The following is a 12,301-nucleotide window of genomic DNA, read 5'->3' on the forward strand; positions in this document are numbered from 1 at the left end:
GCATCGAAGAAACATTGCCCCCGATTCATTGGTCCCTTTGAAATTGACCGGGTCATTAACCACTGAGGTGCACCTGAAACTCCCAGCCTCTCTCAGGATCCATCCTACCTTCCATGTATCCCTGATTAAACCTGTCTGCTCCAGTCCCCTGTCTCCTCCTGCAGCAGCTCCTCCACCCCCTCGGCTCATCGTGGTGCCTGTTTTCCTTGCCTGACGCTGTGTTCCTCTCAGCTACAGTTCTGCCAGCTCTGACTCTGGTCCCAGTCTCCAGTCCCATCATCCTGCTACTCTGTCCTGGATTCCCCACTCTACTACTCCCTTGGATTCCCCTCCCCTCCGGACCTGCTTACCCTGTCTCAACCCCTCTCGCTCCAGCCTCAGCCTCCGGACCTGCTTACCTGTCTCAACCCCTCTCGCTCCAGCCTCAGCTTCCGCACCTGGTTTTCAGCTTCCCGCCCAAGCTTCCACTGACCTGCACTTCATCTCCCCCCGTGTGTCAATAAATACCTTGGTTACTTCATCCCCGTCTCCTCGTCTCAGTCTGCTCTTGTAACAAATGTTTGATTTTGATTTGAGAAGACTGCACTGAGTTTAGATAGTGAATAAATGACTGTCCACCCACAGTTTAAAATAGGCTTGGATAGTGAATGACTGTCCACTCACAGTTTAAAATAGGCATAGATAGTGAATAAATGATTGTCCACTCAGTTTAAAATAGGCATAGATAGTGAATAAATGATTGTCCACTCAGTTTAAAATAGGCATAGATAGTGAATAAATGACTGTCCACTCACAGTTTAAAATAGGCATAGATAGTGAATAAATGATTGTCCACTCAGTTTAAAATAGGCATAGATAGTGAATAAATGACTGTCCACTCACAGTTTAAAATAGGCATAGATAGTGAATAAATGATTGTCCACTCAGTTTAAAATAGGCATAGATAGTGAATAAATGATTGTCCACTCAGTTTAAAATAGGCATAGATAGTGAATAAATGACTGTCCACTCACAGTTTAAAATAGGCATAGATAGTGAATAAATGACTGTCCACTCACAGTTTAAAATAGGCATAGATAGTGAATAAATGATTGTCCACTCAGTTTAAAATAGGCATAGATAGTGAATAAATGACTGTCCACTCACAGTTTAAAATAGGCATAGATAGTGAATAAATGATTGTCCACTCAGTTTAAAATAGGCATAGATAGTGAATAAATGATTGTCCACTCAGTTTAAAATAGGCATAGATAGTGAATAAATGATTGTCCACTCAGTTTAAAATAGGGACACAACATTTCCTATAAATAAAGAAGAAGAAAAAAAAATCCCTGACCTTAGTTCTTTTTTTAATGTCTTTGTGTTAGGTTGGTCAGGGCGTGAGTTGGGGTGGGCAGTCTATGTTCTTTTTTCTAGGTTGTTTGTTTTCTATGCGTTTGACCTGGTGTGGTTCCCAATCAGAGGCAGCTGTTTATTGTTGTCTCTGATTGGGAGCCATATTTAGGTAGCCTGTTTTCCATTGTGTGTTGTGGGTGATTGTTTTCTGTTTAGTGTATGTTCACCTGGCAGAACTGTTTCATTTTTGTTTTTCCTCATTGTTGTTTTGTCTAGTGTTCAGTTTTAATTAAATATGACGAACACTTACCACGATGCATTTTGGTCCTCCTCTCCTTCCACCAACGAGAATCGTTGGTGGAAGGAGAGGAGGACTAACAAAACAAAAAAAAAAGTGGGAAGCTGGAGATGGTATTTACACACAAAGGTTACTGAATAATGTTTGGTTTCCACTCCTCCCACATTCAACAGTACAGAGAAGATCTCCTGCTCCTACATGTATAGATTACATAGGACGTGTATCTCTGTCATTAAGGGCAGGCTGTAGTTCACAAACATGTTTACCAACCCCAAAAAAGATTTCCACTCTACAGAGAAACGTCATCTAACATGATGTGTGTTTCATATGCAACAGCCAAAGGAGTTCTAGAAAGACCACCGAAAAGACTAAGAGTTTAAACAACTGTTAACACCAATAGGTATTAGGTCTAATATAACTCTCCAACTTACCAGTTCAGCATGAAATAACTTCAGTGGGTGAAACTCATATCTTGGCCTGTGAGGACAGAGGAGGGAACATTTAAAGGCCCAATGCAGTCGTTGTTATCTCAATATCAAATCATTTAAAAATGCTTCTTAGCAAAGATCAATGTCTAAAGCAATAATTTAACTAGGACTGTCTGGGAGTGGTCTGAGTGGGGAGGGGAAAACTGAAAACTAGCTGTTATCGGCAGAGACGTTTGGAACTCTCTTTCTTATTGGTCTATCAACTAACTTACCGCCTGGTTTCGGGTGGTCTTTTCAAAACAGCTGTTACACTAAAAGGAAATTATCATAATTTTCGTATTTTGACAGTATTATTCCAAACTCATAGTGTGGAAATGTATATAAAACACAAGCAAATCTAGTTTTTGACTGGACTGGGCTTTTAAGAACAAGTCAGCGGCAAAAAGCTCTGGACATTAGGAGCCTCCCCATAAATCAAGAAAATCATTAAACCTATGGACATGAACCTCACAGATGGACTGGAGACAGACAGACAGACTGACACACACACACCTCCGCGGCCCCACTCCCCAGCCAAGGAAAACACCCCAGTAAATTATAATATCCACAATGGAGGCTTGGGAAGAGAATCCTGTTTTGTTTAGCTATAACAATAAAGCTGAAAGCTATGAATCATAATGTGTTTAAACAAACAATGGAACTATTCGTCATAGATAATCAGATCTGTCTGTTATTTTCAACTGATTTTCAGTGTGTGTGTGTGTGTGTGTGTGTGTGTGTGTGTGTGTGTGTGTGTGTGTGTGAGCGTGTGTGAGCGTGTGTGAGCGTGTATGTATGAACAGTTGAAGTCAGAAGTTTACATACACCTTAGCCAAATACATTTAAACTCAGTTTTTCACAATTCCTGACATTTAATCCTAGTAAAAATTCCCTGTTTTAGGTCAGTTAGGATCACCACTTTATTTTAAGAATGTGAAATGTCAGAATAATAGTAGAGAGAAGGATTTATTTCAGCTTTTATTTCTTTCATCACATTCCCAGTAGGTCAGAAGTTTACATACACTCAATTAGTATTTGGTAGCATTGCCTTTAAATTGTTGAACTTGGGTCAAACGTTTCAGGTAGCCTTCCACAAGCTTCCCACAATAAGTTAGGTGAATTTTGGCCCATACCACCTGACAGAGCTGGTGTAACTGAGTCAGGTTTGTAGGCCTCCTTGCTCACACACGCTTTTTCAGTTCTACCCACAAATGTTCTATAGGATTGAGGTCAGGGCTTTGTGATGGCCACTCCAATACCTTGACTTTGTTGTCCTTAAGCCCTTTTGCCACAACTTTGGAAGTATGCTTGGGGTCATTGTCCATTTGGAAGACCCATTTGCGACCAAGCTTTAACTTCCTGACTGATGTCTTGAGATGTTGCTTCAATATATCCACATAATTTTCCTGCCTCATGATGCCATCTATTTTGTGAAGTGCACCAGTCCCTCCTGCAGCAAAGCACCCCCACAACATGATGCTACCTCCTCGTGGTTCACGGTTAGGATGGTGTTCTTCGGCTTGCAAGCCTCCCCCTTTTTCCTCCAAACATAACGATGGTCATTATGGCCAAACAGTTCTATTTTTGTTTCATCCAACCAGAGGACATTTCTCCAAAAAGTACGATCTTTGTCCCCATGTGCAGATGCAAACCGTAGTCTGGCTTTTTTATGGCGGTTTTGGAGCAGTGGCTTCTTCCTTGCTGAGCGGCCTTTCAGGTTATGTCGATATAGGACTCGTTTTACAGTGGATATAGATACTATTGTTCCTGTTTCCTCCAGCATCTTCACAAGGTCCTTTGCTGTTGTTCTGGGATTGATTTGCACTTTTTTGCAGCAAAGTACGTTCATCTCTAAAGCATTCTAAAGCAATGACATCATTTTGGGGAATTTTCCAAGCTGTTTAAAGGCACAGTCAACTTAGTGTATGTAAACTTCTGACCAACTGGAATTGTGATACAGTGAATTATAAGTGAAATAATCTGTCTGTAAACGATTGTTGTAAAAATGACTTGTGTCATGCACAAAGTAGATGTCCTAACCGACTTTCCAAAACTATATATATGTGGATGTGTATGTGTGTGTGTATGTGTGTGTGTGTGTGTGTGTGTATATATATGTGGATGTGTATGTATGTGTGTGTGTGTGTGTGTGTGTGTGTGTGTGTGTGTATATATATGTGGATGTGTATGTATGTGTGTGTGTGTGTATGTGTGTATATATATGTGGATGTGTATGTATATGTGTGTGTGTGTGTGTGTGTGTGTGTGTGTGTGTGTGTGTGTGTGTGTGTGTGTGTGTGTGTGTGTGTATGTGTGTGTGTGTGTGTATATATATGTGGATGTGTATGTATCCGTGTGTGTGTGTGCGCGCTAGGCTACCCTGTCTTTCCCAGACCTTATGTCCATCTCGCTGATAGATGGATCAATGCAGCATAGCTGTGTGAGAAGAGGAAGAGAGGACAGGAGGAAAACATGATACCTCAGTCAAAACAAAGGATGGAAATATGGAGTCAGATGACTGATCTAGAGCAGACGGGCTGTCCCGTTGCAACACCACTGGATGATCAAGGTAGGTGTTGGACCGATAGATACAAGGTCACTGGTTCCAGTCCCGCTTGGTTTTTGCTTCCATAATTTGCTTCCATACGATGTTGGTTACCTCGCCGATATCAAAATCCCATGTGGGAAGACCCAAACACAGACAAACACAACCACCACTGACGCAGTCATGACCATGATACCACTGCCAGCATCTCCAAACACAATCATTGGCCTGTGTGTGTGTGTGTGTTTTCTGATTGACATCTCCACAGCCAGACCAGTACAGCAGAGCTAGGGGACTCCCTCCTCTAAACAGCATCATGCAGCAGGTCTGAAGACCAGCCAACGTTTACGTTTGAACACTTAACATCACTGATTTACTGATTAACAAATATGCAACAAATCAATATGCAATAAATCAATATTGAAGAAAAGTATGCAATACATCTTTGACTATTTTAACTGTGTGTGTGTGTGTGTGTGTGTGTGTGAGAGAGATGGGGGACCATCTGTATCTAGTGTATCTACCACTAGATACAGAGCCACACAAGTATCCTTCTAGTTTTGAAGGCAGCAGGGTAAACGGTGTGACTCATAGCAATCCTATCTGTTTGTTTTGCCAATGTCATTTCAGACATGTGATCAGCTAAGGAAATGCCTGAGAGTGCTTTTAGGTCCACCCCAATCTTTATTTCCAGTTTTACAGCTCACCTAAACATGATACTTTGTCATGGCATTGCATTTGGTTTATTTTGTGTCTACAATTCTGGAATAAATCTATTGTGATGCTTTTTTTCACATCACTTGCCTTGGTTCAGCATTTATTTCTTTATTTCTGAGCCAGGCACCAGCAGCAAGCTACTGTCAGCCAGCTGCTGTCAGACAAATACCATTTCCTCCTTGGAGATTTGAGATTAAAACAAGCACTTTTTAGCTGCCTAAACCGGTCTCCCTTTTCAGGGACTCAACGGCCCTGAAGTTGAGAAACACACACAGCAACCTGATTCACAATGAAGCATCTGTCACGATCGTGTGGAGGAGAGACGGACCAAAACGCAGCATGTGGAAAATAAGCCATCTTCTTTTATTATAACGACGAAGATGAACATGAAACGAAACACTTATACAAACTATACAAAAACAACAAACGACCGTGAAGCTACAAACGCAAGTGCACACACAAACTACTTACGTTCAACATAGACAATTCCCCACAAACAGCTAAAGCCTATGGTTGCCTTAAATATGGCTCCCAATCAGAGACAACAATAACCAGCTGTCTCTAATTGAGACCCAATTCAGGCAACCATAGACTTTCCTAGATACCTACACTCAACCATAGACACAGCTAGACTACTATACTAAACATAAACCCAATTACTCTAATAAACCCCCTAAACCTTACAACCACCCTAGACACTACAAACAACACATACATTCCCCATGTCACACCCTGACCTAACTAAAATAATTAAGAAAACAAAGAATACTAAGGCCAGGGCGTGACATAACCCCCCCCTTAAGGTGCGAACCCCGGGCGCACCAGCACATAGTCTAGGGGAGGGTCTGGGTGGGCGTCCGTCCACGGCGGCGGCTCCGGCACTGGTCCCCACCCCACCATAGTCACTACCCGCTTTCTTAAACCCACTGGAATAAGGGGCAGCACCGGACTAAGAGGCAGCACCGGACTAAGGGGCAGTACCGGACTAAGGGGCAGCACCAGGATAAGGGGCAGCACCAGGATAAGGGGCAGCACCAGGATAAGGGGCAGCACCAGGATAAGGGGCAGCTCCGGACTGAGGGACGGCAGCTCCGGACTGAAGGGCAGCACCGGACTGAATGGCGGATCCTGGCTGGCTGGCTCTGGCGGATCCTGGCTGGCTGGCGGATCCTGGCTGGCCGGCTCTGGCGGATCCTGGCTGGACGGCTCATGGCTGGCTGACGGATCTGGCTGCTCATGGCTGGCTGACGGATCTGGCTGCTCATGGCTGGCTGACGGATCTGGCTGCTCATGGCTGGCTGACGGATCTGGCTGCTCATGGCTGGCTGACGGATCTGGCTGCTCATGGCTGGCTGACGGATCTGGCCGCTCATGGCTGGCTGACGGATCTGGCCGCTCATGGCTGGCTGACGGATCTGGCCGCTCATGGCTGGCTGACGGATCTGGACGCTCATGGCTGGCTGACGGCTCTGGACGCTCATGGCTGGCTGACGGCTCTGGACGCTCATGGCTGGCTGACGGCTCTGGACGCTCATGGCTGGCTGACGGCTCTGGACGCTCATGGCTGGCTGACGGCTCTGGACGCTCATGGCTGGCTGACGGCTCTGGACGCTCATGGCTGGCTGGCGGCTCTGGCCGGATGAGGCGCACTTTAGGCCTGGTGCGTGGTGCCGGAACTGGTGGTACCGGGCTGGGGACACGCATCTCAGGGCTAGTGCGGGGAGCAGCAACAGGACGCACAGGACTCTGGTAACACACAGGAAGCTTGGTGCGTGGTACCGGACTGGAGACATGCACCATAGGGCTAGTACGTGGAGGAGGAACAGGGCACACTGGACTCTCAAGGCGCACTATAGGCCTGGTGCGTGGTACCGGTACTGGTGGTACCAGGCTGAGGGCACGCACCTCAGGAAGAGTGCGGGGAGAAGGAACAGTGCGTACAGGGCTCAGGAGACGCACAGGAGGCTTCCCAACCTTACCTGGTTGTATGCTCCCCCATATCAACATCTCTCTCTCTTCGCTCTCCTCCAATAACACCAACAACTCCTCAAATGTCTCATAATCTCCCATCCTTTCACTTTCCTCCAATCTGTCCAATAACTCCTCCACATTCTCCGACTCATACCTTCGTTTAGCCAACTGCTCCTGATGGTAAGCACGGGGAACTGGCTCAATTCTCCCACTTGACCCAGCCACACTCCCCGTGTGCCCTCCCCCAAGAAGTTTTTGGGGGAGCCTCTCGGGCTTCCAGCCACTCTGCCTTGATTTACGCTGCTTGGTCCCATGTTGGTGGGGAATTCTGTCACGATCGTGTGGAGGAGAGACGGACCAAAACGCAGCATGTGGAAAATAAGCCATCTTCTTTTATTATAACGACGAAGATGAACATGAAACGAAACACTTATACAAACTATACAAAAACAACAAACGACCGTGAAGCTACAAACGCAAGTGCACACACAAACTACTTACGTTCAACATAGACAATTCCCCACAAACAGCTAAAGCCTATGGTTGCCTTAAATATGGCTCCCAATCAGAGACAACAATAACCAGCTGTCTCTAATTGAGACCCAATTCAGGCAACCATAGACTTTCCTAGATACCTACACTCAACCATAGACACAGCTAGACTACTATACTAAACATAAACCCAACTACTCTAATAAACCCCCTAAACCTTACAACCACCCTAGACACTACAAACAACACATACATTCCCCATGTCACACCCTGACCTAACTAAAATAATTAAGAAAACAAAGAATACTAAGGCCAGGGCGTGACAGCATCAGCCATCCCATTAACACAACACAGTCAATATTCATCACAAAATCACTGCATTGTGTAATAGCAGCCAAATATATCACCTTTCCAAACAACCTGTACAATATGGCACAGACAGATTTTACACAAGCACCATAATCTGAGCCTTGGCCAACGAACAAACGCCCTGAATCAGTATAAGCTTTCCCCTCATAACAATAACCATACCCTCTGACCCGAAAAAACACAGCCGCTAAGCTTCTTAGCCCTACTCCCTTCATCAGAATCCGCTTTAGGCTACGGTGGCTCCTAAACCATGCAGGTAAGGTCATTTGACCTCCTAAACCATTTGCAAGGTCATTGCAAAGCAATGTTCTGAGATATTGAGCATTAAAGTTTTCACATCTCAGGTATCCGATCTGTTTTGTAGTCCTCACCGTAAAGGTACCTAAAGTGCAGAGGGGGGTGCAGTCGCAGATAGAACCTTATGGCTCTGAAATGTCAATCTGGGTTCAACCATAAGGTCCTATCTGACACAGAATGTTAAAATGATTTCAATTACAAGAGAAAAGTACAGATTTCTAATGATTAAATAAAGAGAATACCCTTCCCTCTTTCTAATCATGTCATCAAATATATTCATTCATGTTCATCACACATTGTTAAAGCGATAGTTCCCTAAAATGACAAATACACTATATTATCCTATGGAGAACTAACAACATTGCTAAAGCTTAGCTCTGGATGAGTAAACTGATATATTTTTCTGGTCTCTGACTCCCAAAGTCAGTAAATTACTTGCTATTTACCAATAAAATGTGGTAAGTTATGTAATTTTTGAAAAATGCCCCTTCCATGCAGGTTTCCGTATTGATATAGAACAAGACAAAAGCAGCTATGCCTCTCCTAGTCCTAAGGGCTTTAAACATGCTCTAAGAAACCTGTATTCATTTGTTCTTACCATAAAGAACTTACGTTATGGCCATTCTTCTAAAAAGGGGTGGAAAAAACTCTTAAGTAATTAAAAACGAGGACCAGAACATATTATGTCAATAATCAAAGACTTGGAACTGTAAGGTTCTATCTGCAAAATGAACACTAGGTGTACAAAACATTAGGAACATCCTAATATTGAGTTGCACCACCTTTTGCCCTCAGAGCAGCCTCAATTCGTTGGAGCATGGCCTCTACAAGGTGTCGAAAGCTTTCCACAGGGATGCTGGCCCATGTTGACTCCAATGCTTCCCACAGTTGTGTCAAGTTGGCTGGATGTCCTTTGGGTGGTGGACCATTCTTGATACACACAGGAAACTGTTGAGCGTGAGAAACACAGCAGCGTTGCAGTTCTTGACACAATCAAACCGGTGCGTCTGGCACCTGCTACCATACTCCGTTCAAAGGCACTTCGATCTTTTGTCTTGCCCAGTCACCCTCTGAATGTCACACATACATAATCCATGTCTCAATTGTCTCAATGCGTAAAAATCTTTCTTTAACCTGTCTCCTCCCCTTCACCTACACTGATTGAAGTGTATTTAACAAGTGACATCATAGCTTTCACCTGGATTCACCTGATCAGTCTATGTCATGGAAAGAGCACTCAGTGTATAGTTTTGAGATAATGAGTATTTTTCAAGTCCCAGATCTCAGAACCGTTTTGTAATGTCTTCCTCTTTCATGACTCAATAAGTATACCACCTTACATACAATTATTTTTGATTGACAACCCAGCAATGAGATTGGATTTCAGAATTAACCTTATAGCACCAAGCCAAAAGGTGTTTGGGCAAATAGAACTTTTGGATTTTTTTCCCTTTTTTCTCCATAGTAAATATACTTATTTTATTCTCTGACATATCTCACATATAAATGCAGGCATAAAGGATTACCTAAAGAGCAACTCTATGTGAATAACTCATTTTTTACCAAATGTCATAGACCTTTATAGTCCCAAGGTCACTAATGGTTTTTGTGCGAAGGAGGTAGGTAGGGCAATGTTTGTCTCTCTAATCACAATCGAAGTGCTTATGCCACTGTGTCAATACTATAAACCTGGATAGGGTTCTCTTCCTACACACAGCAGACATGCAGTGACAGAAGCTACAGAATGGTCAATGGACACAGACAAACACTTCATTAGAGTTAGGAATCTAAAGACATTGTTTTAAGTAGCTATTACTATACCACTATCGTTATACAGTACTGTTTTTATTGTAGTAAACCGGTGTTTTCTTTAGTCATTATAGACTCCTGAGATCCTATGTGTCTGATGAAAAGCATGCAACACATAAGCAGATGGAATGTTTTTTCTTTCTCATCAATCTGACATTTTTTGACGTTCTAGTGACCAACAGCAACATACTGCATTTTCCATTTAAGGTCAATTCGGCCATTTGCTTCCAGGGTGAATATCTTGGTCGAATCTAAGAAAGCAGCCACTTCATTGCATATCGACCAAGTCGTGGCAAACGTGTCTCTATCCCCCCATAATCGGAATCAGCTAAATGCCACTTCAAACACATGTCCGGCTCCCTGTCAATGACCGCACGCTTGACACACAGGACATTGGCTCCGTGTGTGCACGGGAACAGGTGGCAGTTCCGCGTACAGGTGTGCGTCTACAACACCACTGAACCAAAACAAGGTATCTTGTGTACACTTTTTATCCCTTACCATCAACATACATGTCGACTGTTATTTATTTACAAAAAATACTTTGGATGAATGCCTTTCTCAATATGAAAACAGAAAATGCACTACTAATGCATCTCAAACAGCTGTCTGATACTGACAGAAATCAGTATAGCTCGACAAGAGTAGCCATTGGCTGATTGTTATTTCTTGATTCTCTTGCTTTATGTTGTGATGGAAGAAGCGGGACATGCATGGCAAATGAGTGCACACTGCACACACACACAGCCACAAACATCAGAATAATGGCTAACGTCAGCAAGCTAGACATCGTTAGCATGAATTGTGATCTACATCTCCACAGCATCGTGTATAAATAGAGCAAACTATTGTTCAATAACTCATATGTTTGTTATCTAATTTAGCTAGTAGCTGCCATATGTTTAAACCCTAATAATTTAGAGTGGTTTGCGTAAAAGATAGCCTTGCAGGTGGTGCATCTCTCATGCAAGCATGCCAGTCTGACTACTTTTATGGGCAAGCAAGCTGGGTATCCCTGCGATTGTCTGTCCTGTTAGCTAGCAGCTAGCAAGCCTCTACCTTGGAGAAGAAAATACCGATATTGACCTCCATTTGTCAAGTTTTTGACGCTGCAAACAGCAAACCAGCTGACTAACATTACACCACAGATGAATGGGGATACATACCTTTGATTAGCCTATATACCGTTTCTGCTAACGTTCCATTTCACAAAAACGAAAGTAATGGATGGATATGACATCCATGCACGTGTTGTGCATGCTTGTACACGAGCTATAATGTTATTTTACATCAAACCAAGAACGACCCTTTCGAAAACAACCCACAAGATTTGCCGCTGTTTCTGCAATCTAGTTTCCAGAACGACCTCTGGGAGTGGAATATTCTCACGGGTTTCAACCACCAATATGAAAACAAGCGAACGTTTTTCTCTCTCCAATACTGTAAATTACTAGACACCCAGATCAACGAATCATACAAAAGTGGTGCTCAGCAAAACATTGCAAAAGTCCCACTTGCAGCCAAAATGACAGAAATATGAAAATGCCCTTACGTAAATTGGTTGCGACGAGAACGGATAAAATCCGATGTGAGAAATGATGCTTGCAGAGGCTGGGCTGGGATTTTCTCTCCTTTTTACAGCTGCTGTATCTCCCGCCCTCTCTCTGTTCCTCTCAAACTCTCTCTCTTCCCCTCTTGTCTTTATCCTTCCCTTCCAAGAGCCCGCTCCTCTTGTACCACTCGCCACCCAGTGGAGAATGGCCAGATGCGTTCCTATAAGGAACCACTCTCGGGATTTGTGTGTGCGCGTGCATGCGACTAGTGTACGTGCGTGCATGTGTGTGTGTGTGTGTGTGTGTGTGCGCGGCTCAGATAAATGACAGGTTGTAAGGGAACATTATGTTACACTACAATTTGGCGTGTGTGTGTGTGTGTGTGTGTGTGTGTGTGTGTGTGTGTGTGTGTGTGTGTGTGTGTGTGTGTGTGTGTGCGTGTGTGCGT

General features: G+C 43.7%; 1 protein-coding gene across 3 annotated transcripts in view; it reads right to left on the reverse strand.

The window, feature by feature from the left end:
• The window catches only part of LOC139582698 (1-phosphatidylinositol 4,5-bisphosphate phosphodiesterase beta-4-like), a 132,186-nt gene extending 120,155 nt beyond the window's left edge, over positions 1-12,031 (reverse strand). For all 3 annotated transcript variants that reach the window (XM_071412934.1, XM_071412936.1, XM_071412933.1), the window contains exons 1-2: positions 11,853-12,031; positions 2,065-2,110 (exon numbers count right to left, since the gene is read on the reverse strand). The gene's annotated coding sequence lies outside the window, so the exon portion shown is untranslated. The remainder of the gene's footprint in view (positions 1-2,064; positions 2,111-11,852) is intronic.
• Positions 12,032-12,301: the final 270 nt, after the last annotated feature.

Source organism: Salvelinus alpinus, chromosome 8 (genome assembly GCF_045679555.1).
Source record: "Salvelinus alpinus chromosome 8, SLU_Salpinus.1, whole genome shotgun sequence".
NCBI lineage: Eukaryota > Metazoa > Chordata > Actinopteri > Salmoniformes > Salmonidae > Salvelinus > Salvelinus alpinus.